Below are 18,070 nucleotides of genomic sequence, written 5' to 3'. Positions count from 1 at the left end.
GCTTTGAAAAGTAGCAACATTTTTGCACAATTTGGAGTGGGTGGAGCTAGGGCAGGGGTGTAACGCTACAGTTCATCTAACTCATGTCAAGCTGTGGTGTTCCTTATGCCAGACATCTAAAGGGGGTTTTACACTAAGCAATATCGCTAGCAATATCGCTAAAACGTCACCGGTTTTGTGACGTTATAGCGATATTGCTAGCGATATCGCTATGTGTGATACTTACCAGCGACCGGCTCCCCCGCTGTCCATCGCTGATCGCGCGAGAATGTCCGGCTCCATTTCTCGTCGGGCGCTTCCTGCTGAGACTTCCTGCTGTGACGACGAGCGACGCTGGAGGCGGGCGGGAGGACGTCAGGATCGCTGTGTGTGAAAGGTGAGTATCGTGCGCTGCGTCGCTGCTGCATCGCTGTGAGATCTTTCTGTATGAAAGCTCACTAGCGATCATTTAGCGATGCACCAGCGATCCTGACCGGGTCGGATCGCTGGTCGGATCGCTGGTGCATCGCTAAATGTAAAAGGGCCTTTACTCCAGTCAAGGACTCTTAATGAATCATAAGCCTCTGACTCCAACACATCCCCATGTCAAGAGCAGTGTGAAAATCTCCAGTCTTGATGAATTGGGGCCTTACAAACCTAAAAATTATTGTGTTAGTCCCATCAAAAATATTCTGGAATGAAGAGAATATGAGAAAATCCAATGTATCAAACTCCTTCTTCTCTACAGTATGTACACATGAAAATCCATCACAGATACCATAAATTGGCCATTAAATGTCTCATGCTTAACCAAGCAGGAAGTACAGTGACTCCTCAACATCGCTGAAGTAGACAAATCCCCGGGCCCAGATCGCATACACCCCCGAATACTGCAGGAATTAAGTACAGCGATAGACAGACTGTTAATTTCAATAGTCACAGATTCCATAATAACAGGGTCTGTACCACAGGACTGACGCATAGCAAATGTGCTGTCAATATTCAAAAAGGGGACAAAATCTGAGCCTGGAAATTATAGGCCGGTAAGTCTAACCTCGACTTCTTGAGGGTTTCCTAAGGCCTCTTTCACACATCAGGTTTTCGCCGTCAGGCGCGATCCGGCGCTTTTGACAGAAACCGGATCCGGCGAAATGCAATGCCGGATCCGGTTTCCCCCCCATTGACTTGCATTTGCGCCGGATCGCGCCGGATGGCCATGCGTTTCATCCGGTTTTCGCCGGATCCGGCAATGTGTCGCGATCCGGCGTCTGGAAAAAACGGCTACTGTAACGTTTTTTGTCTCCGGCGAAAAAGCCGGACACGCCGGATCCGGCGCGTCCGGCTTTTTCACACAATGAAAGCCTATGAGCGCCGCAATGCGCCTGATCCGGCGAAAGCCGGATCCGGTGGCCGGATCCGGTTTTTTGGTCTGAGCATGCTCAGTAGCTCTGCCCACAAGACATATATAAAAGCAAGACAGTGGGACCCACAGCCACACCCAACATGCCACCCAAGAAAGCAACCAAGCGCAGCAGGAGAAGGCAGGAGACCACTGCAGCACCATCAGCACCACCACCACCCCAAATGGAGCAGCAAATGGAACATGCTGAGGTGGGGAGGCCAGCAGCAGATGAGAGACGGTAATTATCAAATCCCCCATTCCTCCAAACTAGGGCTATTGAATATCAAGATATTCATTGGCCCTTTGTTTCTCTTTATTCAACAGCCGCCCAATAGATGCAGCAGCAGCAGCAGCAGCAGCAGCAGCAATGGCAGCAGCTGGAACACCACCCACAGGCATGGAGTGTGGCCACCAGGAAGACAGCACATCATCTTCTGGGAGCCCTCCCTCGCATCGGCAGCGTTTGACGGTAAGTTTTTATTTCCAAAATCCATCATCTCTGTAATATATGTCTATTCATTGCCTTTTATTTCAAAACAGGAATCACAAGATGAAGAGGAGCTCCCAGAAGAAGAAGGAAGGGGTGGACAGACACTTGGAGTGGGCTCACAATTGGTAAGTTTTTTGCATCAAACGCAGAAACACAACATCACACTACACACAACACATAGAAAACAATGTTCTGCAGACCACACACAGCAAACAAATGCCTACATCCAAAGATATAACATTTTTTGTTTTCTTCTCTAGTCTTCCCAATCTGGTGCTCGGCCAAGAGGTCCTCTCAGTGCCTCCCAGGGTCGTCGGCGACAGCAACGCGGCGGTCACCAGCGTGTAAGTATAAATATTTTTGCTTTGTTTTTTTGCACTTTTTATTTCATTTCTTTTGTGGAGGCTAATTATGTTATTTTTGTCTTTTTCTTTAACAGCCTTCACAGCGTGCTCCCGACTCTGACGGTGAGGATGGAGGACTCGATGTGGACCACCTCATCGATCTCGTCAGAGAAAGGGAGCCGCTCTGGAATATGGCTGACCGCTGCCACGCTGACCTTATCGTTACCCGACGACTCTGGGAGGAAATCTGTTCGCTCCTTGTGGGCCGCTGGGAGGACCTCGATGTTCGGGCCCAGATTAAAGAGCGTAAGTATATACAGTACCGGTTGCTTGATGTAAACCAGTGTTTCCCGAACTCCAGTCCTCGTGGTCCCCACGGATCATGTGTTCAGGATTTCTATTTACTATGGAAATCCTGAAAACATGACCCCTGGGGACCATGAGGACTGGAGTTTGTGAAACACTGATGTTGTATACTAACCACTCCTTTCTCGTTTCAGGGAACAGAATTGTGAATCGGTGGCGGTCTGTGAGGGATCGTTTCAAGAAGGAGTTCAATAAAGAGATGCGGGCCCCGAGTGGATCTGGAGGACGCAGGAGCAAGTACAAGTACGCACAAGCCCTGTCGTTCCTCCGGGAAACAATGGTCACTAGAAGGTAAATATTACACACCACATGTGAAAAAAAATGTTAGATGTAACTTTTTTTTTTCAGCCAGGGCCATACCATGTCAGTATTTTAATTGTTTTTTTTTCTCTTTATTCCACAGCACGGTGAGCAGCACTCGGGAGCCTGCACGATTGGACCCTTCTGAGGCGATCCCTGAGGAGACCGGCACCGAGGGACACTTCGACCGCCCCGGTACATCTGCACCTTCCCAGCCTTCCCACACATTCGACCCATCTGTCCCATCCACCAGCACAGGAGCATCGTGGCCGCCTACATTACATGAAGCTGCTGGTGAGGAGATCGCTTTCCCTTTACCCCACCCTTCTGCCCCTGCCACCTCTAGTACACCTGCGGGTACTGGGCGGCAGCGGCAGAGGGGTCAGGAAAAGAGTTATGCGCCAGAGTTCTTGCATCTGAATGCATCTTTCCAGAACTGTCTAAAAGTCTTGTCAGAGCAAATCTCCGCAGGCTTTCAGCAGATCAACTCCAGCATTCTGGAGGTGAAGACACTTCTGCAAACCATGCATTCAGAAGCAAGATCTTCGCCAAACCACACCTTTTTCAGGTCTGTTGTGGAGCGCATGGCAACACTATCTCCTACCCAGCAGATGCATGTAATGCATTCGTGCCACGGTGCTCTACAGCAGGTTACCTCCCAACCTCCACCTCCCACCACTGTAGTTCCTCCACCTGCACCCCCTCCAGCCACTTTCCATCCTCCCCCTCCTATTACATCTGCACCCCCTCCAGCCACTTTCCATCCTCCCCCTCCTATTACATCTGCACCCCCTCCAGCCACTTTCCATCCTCCCCCTCCTATTACATACCAGCAACCTCACCAGTACCAGCAACCTTCCCAGTACCAGCAACCTCCCCAGTACCAGACATCTCCCCACTTCCAGCAACCTGCCCCGTACCAAACTCCTTCCCCATACAACTTTCCATCAACATCATCTGCTCCTACAGTCCCTGCCTAACCCTCCACTCCACCGCCCACCACCTCTTCTGCCTCCCACATGTCCACCCATTCTGTAGCTTTTTCCACACCATCACCTCTAACTGTTCCTTCCCCACCACGATCCCAGTCCTCTCTCCACACTCCCATTGTCGAAGTGTCCCGCAGCCCCTCCAGCAGTATTTCCACCCCACACTACACCGAGTTATAATGTTTTTTTTGCAATAAAAATGCCCATTTGGTTGGTTTCAAACCTTTATTAAAAAAGTTTTTTTAACTTTAAAAACAGTTTACACAAAAAAAAATATTTTAAATAAAAGTTAAATTATTGTTTACACTGGTTGTCTGTCATTTCTTTCTGCGGCGAAATATGTTTAAAAAAAAGGTTAAATACAGGGTATTTAAAAGGTAAAAAGGTATTCAAAACCAGGTATATAACTGTGGGTAAATTTTAGCTTTTTGCCACAGTTGTGTTCCTGGTTGTGTTTGAAGCAAAGTATTTCACCTGAAAAGTTGTGTTTATTGTTGGTGATTTCCTAACAATGTACACAACTTTTGTTAAAAGGTGAAATACTTTGCATAAAACACAACCAGGTATACACCTGTGGCCTAAAGCTAAAAATAGTAAGACCATGACAAGATAGCCAACTTTGGTTGGCAAAGGTATATACTGTTGGTCCAGAAGGTACACAAGTTTGGTTAGGGCACAAATCTTTCACACTGTCATCCTGCCAGTGTACTCTGCCTTGAGGTGACATAAAGTATAGTGCAAAATTGTCCCTCATTACTGAAACCGTCACAGAACTTCTAGTGGTAATATTTCCAATGACAACATCCATCTTCGCCAGTAACTTGCTCTTCTCTCCAACCTGCACTTTCTCCTCTACAACCTGTCAATGAAGGGCTGTAGGAACATGCTATATATAGTTTTCCAGTAGCCAATCCCGTTCGGAAGGCCACAAGGGTCAATTTTAAAAACCAGATCCGGCGTAATCCGTCGAAAAACGGATAGAAAAACGGATGAACCGGATGAGACGGATCCGGTTGTGTCTGTCAAGAACAAGACGGATCCGGCAGAAAACCGGATCCGGCACATCAGGTTTTACAAAACATTTGCCGGATCCGGCATTCCGGCACGACGCCGGATCGCGCCTGACGCCGAAAACCTGATGTGTGAAAGAAGCCTTAGAGTTGCTATCCTGGAGTATCTCAATGAGAATAACCTCATGACCCCACATGACCATGGGATTATGAGGGATCAGTCCTGTCAAACTAATCTGATCAGCTTCTGTGAAGAGGCAAGTTCCAGACTGGACCAGGGAAACGCAGTAGATGTTGTCTATATGGCCTTCTCAAAGAATGTTAGATATGTTGTCACACAAAAGGCCAAACAAATTTATTACAATTGAAACAAATATAGACCACAATGCACAGGGTAATACAATTAAGGACACCTGTGCTCATGCAGGGAATTAAATGTGGAAAGTTCAGTGCAAGAAAGACTATGAACCCAAAAAGAAAATTGCACATGACAGAACCAGAGAAATTTAAAAGGTTATAATTTTATTAAACATTTTAAAAGACATACAACCGTTCTATAAATAGGGAATTCAGAGATAGTGAAAAAATACCATGAAAATTAGCACCACAGAAAAGAGGCAGGTATATAATAGGTTTTCCCAAACATCACAAATTGTATATATTGTTATGACTAGATATCACGCCATTAAATGGTTAATTAAAACCACTAGTAACCAAGTCAAGTCAATATTAATAAAGATGGAGGGACAAATAAACCAGAAGTAGTCAAACATATACCTCAGACCTGCAGGTTCCATGACCCCTAAGCGCGTTTTGGTTGAATGTGCCTTCTTCCGGGGGAAGAGTTGCTATCCTGGAGTATCTCAATAAGAATAACCTCATGACCCCACATCATCATGGGATTATGAGGGATCGGTACTGTCAAACTAATCTGATCAGCTTCTGTGAAGAGGCAAGCTCCAGACTGGACCAGGGAAATGCAGTAGATGTCTCAAAGAATGTTAGATATGTTGCCACACAAAAGGCCAAACAAACTTACTACAATGTTCGCCAGGAAGTGCTGTAAATTATAGTGGAAATCTACGCATTCAACTTTCTGGCTCACAGATAGTCAGATAAGCAGCAGATTAATTAAGAGACATACACCTCTTAATAAATGAGGCACCTCTTGCAGGGCACTTTGAATTAAAACCAGTATGTCATGCATTAAAATTGTCATGCCTTCTATTGTAGACTATTCAGTATTTCAATTTACCGTATTTTTCAGACTATAAGACGCACTGGACCATAAGATGCACCTACGTTTTAGAGGAGAAAATTAGGAAAAAAAAAATAAAGGAAAAAATGTAGTCAATTCTGTGCTTAATATCCCTACCATGGTATGCACGGCTCCCTCATCCCCATCCTGGTATGCATGGCCCCCTCATCCCTATACTGGTAGGAATGGTCCCCCTTATCCCTATCCTGGCAGGAATGATCGCCCTCATCTCTATCCTGGTATGCAGGACCCCATCCTTAACCTGGTATAGTTGGCCCCCCATCCTGGTCCTGGCATGCATGGTCCCATCCTTACCCTGGTATGATTGGCCCCATCCAGGTCTGGTATGCATGGTCCCATCCTTATCCTGGTATGATTGGCCACCACCCCCATCCTGGTATGACTGGCCCCCACCCCCATCCTAGTATGCATGGCCCCATCAAAAAACATTAAAAAAAACAAAGCATTACACTTACCTTCCCGGCGCTCCCTCGCAGTGTCCTGTTCTGATGCCAGCAACTGCTTAATGCTTGTAAGCAGCGCATGGCAGGGATGTCATGTACTGCTTGCAAGTCGAAGGGCAGCTGCCAGAATACTCAATGCTCTGCACGCCGGGACTGTGTGCACGCAAAGCCGCGAGTTTTCATTGCTCTCTAGCTAGCACAGTGTCAGTCAGAGACTTCCAGCTGCTGCCAGCGGTTACGTATGTCGATAGTTAAGAGAAATGAATATTCATGGAATGGGGTGAATATTCATTTCTCTTAAGTATCGGCACACGTGACCGCCGGCAGCAGCAGGAAGTCTCCGGCTGACACAGTGCATGCTAGAGAGCAATGGATACTCACTGATGGAGAGCAGTGGATACTCACTGCTCTCTGCACACACAGTCCTGGTGTGCAGAGCAGTGAGTATTCCTGCAGCTTCCATTCGGCTTGCAAGCAATGCATGATGTCTCTGCCATGCGCTGCTTACAAGCATTAAGCAGCTGCTGGCATCAGAGCAGGACGCTGTGACGGAGCACCGGGAAGGTAAGTGTCATGGTTTGTTTTTTTAATCTTTTCTGATGGGGTCATACATACCAGGATGTGGGTGGGGGCCAATCATACCAGGACCGAGCTTTGTGGACAATCAAACCAGGATGTCATTAAAGAGAAATTAATATTCATTGCTCTCCACACACATGGGCATGGAATGCAGTGAATCTTCAACTCTCTTTAGTAGTGGGCACAGGAGTTAGCCACAGCAGCCAGCTCCTGTCTGAGTGACCCACTGCTCCACCAAAACCGCTCCCCTACCTCCCCACCATAGCCAGAGCCGGTACATCCGGACTATAAGTCACACACCCCATTTTCCTCCACATGTTTGGAGGAAAAATGTGCGTCTTATAGTCCGAAAAATACAGTAAACCTTTAGAGGCAAGGTCCACCTTTTAACAGAATTTTTTTTAGCATTTATTTGATTCCTAAATAAATTCTAAACTTTCGAAAGTCATTCCAAAAATGTTCTACCATTTTGCTGCTGCAATGTCTGTAAATACGGTACCTTTTTTTTTTTTTTGCAAAACTGTGACAAATTTGTCATATATCCCAATTACTCTCCCATCACTTCCCTCTCTCATAAATGGGTAACTGTTGGCCATAGGATTGTTCTGCAGACAGCTGTCTTTTCCGGCTATCCCATATACAGAAACTCTTGGTCCGGCTGAACGCTCCTCTGTTCTCTATGAAACAACCGCAATTAGAATAATCTGGCAGCGCTTTATCTTCCCATTGATCCTTATTTCCTGGCTGTCTCACATCAGCATTTTTTAGCAAGAATAAACATTCTATAATGCCTTGTTCCCATGTGCAAAAATGCTGCTTTATTTTATTTGTGCCCTTAAATCAGAGAGTCATATCACACAAAATAGATAATAAATAACATTTCCCACACGTCTTCTTTACATAAGCACAATTTTGGAAACATAATTTTTTTTTGTTAGGACGTTATAAGGGTTGACCAGCGATTTCTCATTTTTCCAACAAAATTTACAAAACCATTTTTTTTTAGGGACCACCTCACATTTGAAGTGAGTTTGTGGTCTCAATATAACAGAAAATACCCAAAAGTGACACCATTCTAAAAACTGCACCCATCAAGGTACGCAAAACCACATTCAAGAAGTTTATTAACCCTTCAAGTGCTTCATGAGAACTAAAGCATTGTGGAATGGAAAAATGAACATTTTTCACAAAAATTTACTTTGGAACCAATTTTTTTTATTTTTACAAGGGTATCAGGAGAAAATGGACAACAAAATTTGTTGTGTAATTTCTACTGAGTATGCCAATACCCCGTATGTGGGGGAAAGCCACTGTTTGGGCGCATGGCAGGGCTCAGAAGGTAGGGAGCACCGTTTGACTTTTTGAACGCAAAATTGGCTGGAATCAATGGTGGTGCCATGTCACGTTTGGAGACCCCCTGATGTACCTAAACAGTGGAACCCCCTAATTCTAACCCTAAACCTAACCCCAACACACCCCTAACCCTAATCCCAACCCTAACCATAACCCCAACCATAAACCTAACTCCAACACACCCCTAACCCTAATCCTAACCCTAACCACAAACCTAACCCCAACACACACCTAACCCTAATCTCAACCCTAACCACAAACCTAATCCCAACACACCCCTAACCCTAATCCCAACCCTAACCGTAATCCCAACCATAACCCTAACCCTAGCCCAACCCTAACTTTAGCCCAACCCTAACCCTAATGGAAAAATGGAAATAAATATTTTTTTATTTTAACCTAACTAAGGGGGTGATAAAAGGGGGTTTGATTTACTATTTTTTTTTATTTTGATCACTGTGATAATGTCTATTACAGTGATCAAAATTAACAGATAGCAAAAATTTCCCAATGTTGCCGGTTGCTGGCCAGCAGATCTTGGCGGGCGCACTCCAAATGCGCCCGCCATTTTCTCCCGGAAGAAGACGCCGGAGTCCCGGGGGACTTCACGGGGGGGTTGCAGGGACAACCGAGTTACCGGGGGACCCCATTTCTCTCTCCTCCAATGTGTGATCACATCAGAGGAGAGAGAAATTAAATGGGAAATCTGACTTTTTTTTGCGGTCGCCGTTATTGCATTAATAACAGTGATTGCAACACTGGGGTCGGTAAAAACCAACCCGAACCATGTTCTCTGGGGTCTCAGCTACTCCCGGTAGCCGAGACCCTGGATACATTCCGACTCTGGGGGGCACTATACACTTATTTCTCAGCGCCATTAAAAAGCGGCGCTGAGGCATAAGTACCTTTAACTGCTGCCTTAAAAGGCATATAGGCGGTCATTAAGGGGTTAATGCTTTTTTAGTACAGATTTAAAGCAATGTTTATTTTGATGTGATTTTTTTTTACTGCAAAAACACTGGTAATGCACTTTAAAACGCAACTGCATTTTTTAAATGCGTTACTTTAACCCCTTCACTACCAAGGGTGGTTTGCACGTTAACTCCCGAGCCAATTTTTACAATTCTGACCACTGTCCTTTTATGAGGCCATAACTCTGGAACGCTTCCATGGATCCCGGTGATTCTGACATTGTTTTCTTGTGACATATTGTACTTCATGTTAGTGGTAAAATTTCATTCATATAACTTGCGTTTATTTGTGAAAAAAATGGAAATTTGGCGAAAATTTTGAAAATTTTGCAATTTTCCACCTTTGAATTTTTATGCCCTTAAATCACAGAGATACGGCACACAAAAAACTTAATAAGTAACATTTCCCACATATTTACTTTACATCAGCACAATTTTGTAACCAAAATTTTTTTTGTTAGGAAGTTATAAGGGTTAAAAGTTGACCAGCAATTTCTCATTTTTGCAACACCATTTTATTTTTACGGACCACATCACATTTGAAGCCACTTTGAGGGGTCTATATAATAGAAAATACCCAAAAGTGACACCATTCTAAAAACTGCACCCCTTAGGGTGCTCAAAACCACATTCAGGCTATGTGCCCACGGTGCGTGTTAAAACGCACACCAAAAACCGGACTCCTTCCCAGAAATCGCGCGTTTTTTTCCGCGATTTTCGTGTGCGATATTCAAGCACTTTCCAAGCGATTTGAAGCATCGCTTGGAAAGTGATTGACAGGTTGGTCACACTCGTCAAACATATTGTTTGACAAGTGTGAGCAGCTTTTTACTATTGAGGCCACCTATGCTGCATCAATAGTAAAAGATAGAATGTTAAAATGCTAAAAAAAAAAAAAAAAAAAAAAAAAAAAAAAATCGGTGTATATTTACCTTCCGGCGTCCCGCGCTGCATTCCCGGGCCACAGCGTTCCCAGTAATGCCTTGCGAGACCTGTGATGACGTAGTCTCGCGTTGCTATAGCGATCTCGCGAGACTACGTCATCACTGGACCGTGCCGCAAGGCATTACTGGGAACACTTAGGCCGGGAATGCAGCGCGGGACATCGGAAGGTAAATATACCCCGATTTTTTATTCTTTATTCTTTTTTTTACAGGGGTATGGTACCCAGGGCCTGGAGGACAGTCTCCTCTCCTCCACACCGTGGGTACCAACCGCACATGAGACGCTTAACTTCCCGCATGGTGGGCATAGCCACATGTGGGAAGTAAGCGATTCTCATGCATTCCTAAGAATGAGCATACTGCGATTTTTTCCGCGATGCGATTCCGCCGTGGAAAAAAGCGCAGCATTAGCACAGCATGTGCGGAATGCATGGGGTGCGTTCTGTACACGATTTTTAAACGTTTTCGCGCCGAAAATCGCGGCAAAAGCGCTTAAAAATCACTATGTGGGCACACAGCCTCAAGGAGTTTATTAACCCTTCAAGTGCTTCACAGGAATTTTTTGAATATTTAAAAAAAATGAACATTTAACTTTTTTTCACAAAAAAAATACTTCAGGTTCAATTTTTTTTATTTTACCAAGGGTAACAGGAGAAATTGGACTGCAAAAGTTATTGTGCAATTTGTCCTGAATACGCTGATACCTGATATGTGGGGGGGACCACTATTTCGGCGCATGGCAGAGCTCAGAAGGGAAGGAGCGCCGTTTGACTTTTTCAATGTAAAATTGGCTGGAATTCAGATCGGACGCCATGTCACGTTTGGAGAGCCCCTAATGTACCTAAACAGTGGAAACTCCCCACAAGTGACCCCATTTTGGAAACTAGACCCCCCAAGGAACTTATCTAGATATGTGGTAAGAACTTTGAACCCACAAGGGCTTCACAGAAGTTTATAACGTACAGCGGTACAATTAAAAAATCATATTTTTTCCACAAAATGATCTTTTCACCCCCAATTTTTATTTTCCCAAGGGTAACAGGACCCTAAAAGTTAATGTGCAATTTGTCCTGAGTACGCTGATACCCCATATGTGGGGGTAGACCACTATTTGGGCGCATGGCAGAGCTCAGAAGGGAAGCAGCGCCATTTGAAGATTTTGTCTGGAATTGAGATCGGACACCATGTCGCATTTGGAAAGCCCCTGATGTACCAAAACAGTGGAATCCCCCCACAAATGACACCATTTTGGAAACTAGACCCACCAAGGAACTTATCTAGATGTGTGGTGAGCACTTTGAACCCCCAAGGGCTTCACAGAAGTTTATAACGCCCAGGCGTGAAAATAAAAAAAACATTTTTTTTTCCACAAAAATGATATTTTTACCCGCAATTTTTTATTTTCCTAAGGGCTACAGGAGAATTCGGACCCCAAAAGTTGTTTTGCAAATTGTCCTGAGTAGGCTGATACCCCAAATGTGGGGTTAAAACACTGTTTGGGCGCATGGCAGAGCTTGGAAGGGAAGGACCACCATTTGACTTTTTCAACGCAGAATTGGCTGGAATTGAGATCAGACGCCATGTTGCATTTGGAGAGCACCTGATGTGCGCAAATAGTGGAAACCCCCAATTCTAACTCCAACCCTAACCCCAGCACACCCCTAACCCTAACCCTAGCCCTAGCGGGAAAATGGAAATAATAAAATTAAAAAAATGTATTTATTTTTCCCTAACTAAGGGGGTGATAACGGGGGGTTTGATTTACTATTTATGGCGGTATTTATATTTGGCAGCTGTCACTCGCTAAAAGACGCTTTTTATTGTAAAAATAGTTTTTGCATCACCACATATTGAGAGCTATAATTTGTCCATATTTTGACCCACCGAGTTATAAGAGGTCTTATTTTTTGCGGGACGAGTTGACGTTTTTATTGGTACCATTTTCGGGCACGTGACATTTTTTGATCGCTTTTTATTTTGTATTTTGGGACGTAGAATTTACAAAAACCAGCATTTCATGAATTTCTTTTGGGTGGTGCGTTTACGCCGTTCCGCGTGCGATAAAATTGATAAAGCGGTTTTCTTCTTCTGGTCAGTACGGTTACAACGATACCACATTTATGTCTTTTTTTATGTTTTGGCGCTTTTATGCAATGAAAACAATTTTATAGAAAAAATATTTATTTTTGCATCGCTTTATTCTGCGAGCTATAACTTTTTTATTTTTTCTCTGATGATGTTGTGCGGCAGCTCGTTTTTTGCGGGATATTTATATGCGTCTTTTTGATCGCGCGTTATTGCACTTTTTGTTCGGCGGTATGATAATAAATCATTATTTTTTGCTTCGTTTTTATTTTTTAAGGGGTTCGCGTAAGGGGTTAACTAATGGGACAGTTTTATAGGGCGGGTCGTTACGGAAGCGGCGATACCAAATATGTGTACTTTTGGTTTTTTTTTTATTTTCAAAAAATGAATTTATTGGGGAATATTTTTTTTTTCTTGAATTTATTTAGCGATTTTTTAAAAATTATTTTTACACTTTTTTTTTTTTACTTTATTACAGTGTCCCAGAGGGGACATAACTGTCCTGTGACAGATCGCTGACCTGTCACATCACAGATCGCTGTGACAGATCAGCAATCTGTCACAGGCAGTGTGCAGGTTTCCTCCTTGCCTGCGCTTTGCAGGCACTGAGGAAGCCAGCTTCCTGCAGGCCCCCGGAGGTCCCCGCCGCCATATTGGATCCGGGGACCTGCAGGAAAGGAGACCCCCGCAGCAGCTCTGCACATTGCGCTGCTGTGGGGGGCTCAGGGAAGCACGGAGGGAGCCCCCTCCCTGCCGATGCTTCCCTTTAACCCCCGGTACACCGCGATCGTGTTTGATCGCGGTGTACAAGGGGTTAATGTGTCGGGGGCGGTCCGTGACCGCCCCTGACACATTGTGCCTGGTGTCAGCTATGATAATTAACTGACACCCGGCCGCGATAAGCGGCGCTCACCACGTGGGCGCCGCTTATCGCTATGACGTAATATTCCGTCCATGGTAATTAGGGCCCAGGGAACATGGACGGAATATTACGTCCAATGAAGGAAAGGGGTTAAGCTCGAGATAGAAGTTTATAGGGAAAAATGTGCCCAAAAATGCAGTTAACAGCTTGAACTGTTAAACGCAGCTGATTTTTTGCACAAAAACAAGCAGAGAAATAAACACAGCATTTATGCTGTGTGGAAACATGGCTTTAATGACCAATGAAAATCACACAAAAAAACGCTGCTAACAGATGTCACGTAGTGCCTCGGGACTGTGAGCGCTAACCAAGTCACTATATCTAGGAGGGCCCCAACCTATCCCTTTCCACCCGATTACTCCTGAAAGTGGAGATGCTGGGTTCACGTGCCTTGCTATGCACCTATATCAACCCTTAACTGTCCCCGCAAATAAATTTATATAATTTATGCAATGTGATTTTCTGGATTTTAATTTTGATATTCTATCTCTCAATGTTAAAATTAACCTACCCTTAAATGATAGACTGTTCATGTCTTTGTCAGTGGGCAAACTTACAAAATCAGCAAGGCATCAAATACTTATTTCCCCCACTGTAGGATAACACTAACCAGACAAACAAGGGAAGACAGACAGAGATAAATGAAAATAACAATTATACAAAATACACTCACCAAACAACAGAGTGGAACACAGGGGAGATAGAGGAAGAAGAAACCAAATAGGAGAGGATGAGGATGCGCACACAAACTAAATTCCAAGCAACAATCTCCTGAACAAATCTCCAAACTCCACCTCCACCTCCAAACCAGGCAGCAAAAACTAACAGGGGCAATTCTTAAGTGCCAAAGGTGAGCATATACAGCAGAAGGGAATGTCCAACACATGAACAGCTGAGACAATCCTGGCAGGAAAGCTCCAGGAGCTTCAACTGAACAGATTAACCCTTGAACTGCCTGCAAGGAAAAACATGCACTGTTTAATAAGATGGTGAAGTACTTCTAACCAGTGCAGGAGTTTGTGAAAGCAGATGCCACAATATTCGGGTCCCTCTCTGTCGTAGCATTCCAGTTACAACAGCTTTTTAAGGTGTATGGACAAATTGGCAAATCCTTGTAATGAATTCCACTAGGTTTCCAGATAAGATTAAAGCAGCCGGGTTTACTCTTCTGGCTGTCAGAGTGAAAAATTTGCTTGTATCTTGAATCACACAGCTCCTTTTTATTCTTGAATTGTGCAACATATTCATGTAAATTTAAGCTCTTCAGTGTTGAAACTGCTAATGCACCAGCTCTACATTCACCTGCAGCTTCACTGCCTCAGCTCGCCAAAGCCAAGCTTGAAAATTACTATCACAAAATACGATAGAACAAGTTACAGAAGAGAACATACTACCACCTACTGGCAAAGTTTAGGATTTACTACAAACATTTTGCATATAAATGTGCAGAAATATTATGTTACTATAGAGCACATTGCATTGTCGAGATGTCTGAATAACTGTTTGGGGCTCATTCACACAGCAGCGATTTTTTGTTTATGCAAAAAACGACCCGAGTTTCATCAGTGATTGTGATCAGAGTGTCATCAGAGTTTGGTCAGTGTGTTGTCAGCTTTTACTATCAGAGTTTGGTCAGAATTTCATGTTTTTCTCAGCTAAAAATAAAAAATAACTGAGGTTTCTTAATCTTCTATCAAACAGTCCGTGAAAAACAGCCAGTACATGGATGGCATCCAAGTGCTTTCTGATTTTTTTTTTAAGGGACCCATAAACTTGCATTGGAGAATCTGATTTGACAGATAAATATCAGTCAAGCCTCTGTTTTTGCGCAGATCACTCAGTCCGTGGAAAAAATAAGACATGTGAACTACCCCATAGACTATCATAGGTACGAGTTCTATCCGCGGTAGTGCAGCGGTATCCACACTGAGCAGTGATAGTGACCCAGTAAAGTTCAAAGCAAAAGTCTATTTAATGCTCAAAACTCACAAACACAGCACACGATATCCTCCGGATCGCAGCCGGGAAACATATCGTCTGGATTGCAGTCGATAAACATGCCAGTCCACCTCCGGATCGCAGCCGGGCACAGGACCGTCTACCTCCGAGACCCGTTGCCATGGGCGACTGCACCACCGTGTATGCTGTGGGTGCCAGGCCTCTCAGCTCCGCTTGCCTGTGTTGCCTCACACAGGTGGAGCTCTGCAGAGCTGACCCTGACACACCCAAACCCTTTACTGCAGGGTTTTTATCTGGAACCTGTGGCCTTAGGCCACATGGAAACCATGACAGGGAAGGAAATGGACTGCCCCACTGCCAACTTGTAGTCTGTTTCAAAAATAAGGCTAGTTTCACACTAGTGCTTTTGAGCGCAGCGACGGCCTAAGCCCCGCCCCTGCCGCGCTTCCGCCGGTAGCTCCGCTTACCGGCGCATGACGCTGCATGCGTCCCCTATCTTTATCACTGGGGGCGCAGGCCGTGCGCAGTATGCTTTTGGTGGCGCATGCGCCATTTTGACGGTGCGCGGAGCGCAACCAAACTGCAGCAGGTTGCGTTTGGCGCAGGTCGGCGCACCGTCAAAAAGGCGCATGCGCCGCCAAACGCATACTGCGCACGGCCTGCGCCCCCAGTGATAAAGATAGGGGACACAGGACGCATGCAGTGTCATGCGCCGGTAGGTGGAGCTACCGGCGGAGGCGCGACAGGGGGCGGGGCTTAGCGGCGGCCATGCGCAGGCCGTCGCTGCGCTCAAAAGCGCTAGTGTGAAACTAGCCTAAAAGCCCAGCAGGTTTTCTTAAATCTACCCTAGGAAAATAGCTTGTCCAAGACCTATACTCACTTTTAATCTGCATTGCAATCAAACTGTCACGCTCGCGCCTTGGCTGAATGGCGCGAGCCGGGGGTTGTGGCCCCACTGTGCCACAGACCAGATTACCCTGGAAGGGGCGTGACTGCGACAGCTACCTTGGTCTTCACTGGAGCCTCTGATGGTGAGGTCAGGCTTGTACGGCAGGTAGCTGCCGGGTGCCACTCCAGGGTGGTGTCTGGCTGTGGCTGCTGATCCCACTCGGGAACAGGACACCTGGACAGGTGCGAGTGACAAGCAGGCTGAGACACTGGGCAAGCAGGCACGGCTTGGTACACTGGCAGGCAGGCACGGCTTGGAGACACTGGGCAAGCGGGCACGGCTTGGAGACACTGGGCACGGCTTGGAGACACTGGGCACGGCTTGGAGACACTGGGCACGGCTTGGAGACACAGAGCAAGCAGGAGTGGTATATGAGAGAACAAGTTTGGACCTGTTCACACAGGAGATGCAGGTATGGATATAGGCAGGAAGGTGTGGTATATGAGAGAACAGGTTTGGACCTGTTCACACAGGAGATGCAGGTATGAATATAGGCAGGAAGGAGTGGTATATGAGAGAACAGGTTTGGACCTGTTCACACAGGAGATGCAGGTATGGATATAGGCAGGAAGGTGTGGTATATGAGAGAACAGGTTTGGACCTGTTCACACAGGAGATGCAGGTATGGATATAGGCAGGAAGGAGTGGTATATGAGAGAACAGGTTTGGACCTGTTCACACAGGAGATGTAGGTAGGCAGAGCCGCAGGAGTGCGGAGCAGGCAGAGCCGCAGGAGTGCGGAGCAGGCAGAGCCGCAGGAGTGCGGAACACATATAAAGCTGTGAGGGTGCAGATGCACACACAGGGAGGACACAAGGAAAGACACGGCAGAGAAGGAACCACAAACAAGGAGACTGACAGACAGAGGTAAGACTGAGTTCAGACAGAGACACAGGGACAAAGACACAAGGACCAGGATATTCTGAGACAGAGTACGGACAAGGTACAGGGAACAAGACTCAAGGGCCAGGATATTCTGCCTCCTGGCAGGCGGACAAGGTACAAAGCGAGACAGAGTATTCCTACAGAGAAGGAGATACACAGAACAGGGCCTGGCTAGTTCAGCAGCAAGGAGCTAACTGAGTTTAGACATTGCACAGGCCATGTTTCAGTGGGAGTGGTGAAACTAAATGGTCAAGGGCTCCAGGTGATTGGTCAGGGACAGATTACCCAGGTGCACCCAGACTGCATAAGAACCAGAGAGTTCAGGCGCCGCCCCCCTATACACACAGGAAACATGGAGAGCAAGCAGGAAAACAAGAGGCATAGCACATGGAGCTCAGGGCTGGCAACAGACAGATTTCACAGCATGGCTTGAAGCAGAAAGTAAGTTGGTGTGCGGGGGATGGGAGGCCATGCAGTGACGCCAGCAAGGTTGTTACACAAAGCTACACCTGTGACTGCAATGCACTCCCATGGCCTCAATACGCCTCCGTGCGCATCCTAGGGGGAACACACAGCGACCCTTACATGTGACACCGGTCACTGCCTCACACCGCGAAAAACACCAATAGCACTTATACAAGAAAATCTGACATCAGAATGAGCTCTTAGGCTTCAGTCACACACAGCATACTGTCTAAAAATTCTAAGACTGTCTATAAAAATAGGACATTTTTTGCCCCTGTCCATAAAAAAATGTGTGTCTGTGATTTTTTGAAGCTGGAGAAATATGTACAGATTTTTACAGTTTACAGTGAATGCTT

This window comes from Dendrobates tinctorius, unplaced genomic scaffold (assembly GCF_039654945.1).
Source record: "Dendrobates tinctorius isolate UK_male_01 unplaced genomic scaffold, ASM3965494v1 ptg000005l, whole genome shotgun sequence".
In the NCBI taxonomy this organism is placed as follows: domain Eukaryota; kingdom Metazoa; phylum Chordata; class Amphibia; order Anura; family Dendrobatidae; genus Dendrobates; species Dendrobates tinctorius.
The sequence above is the reverse complement of the archived record's forward strand: the minus strand, read 5'-3'. Positions refer to the sequence as shown.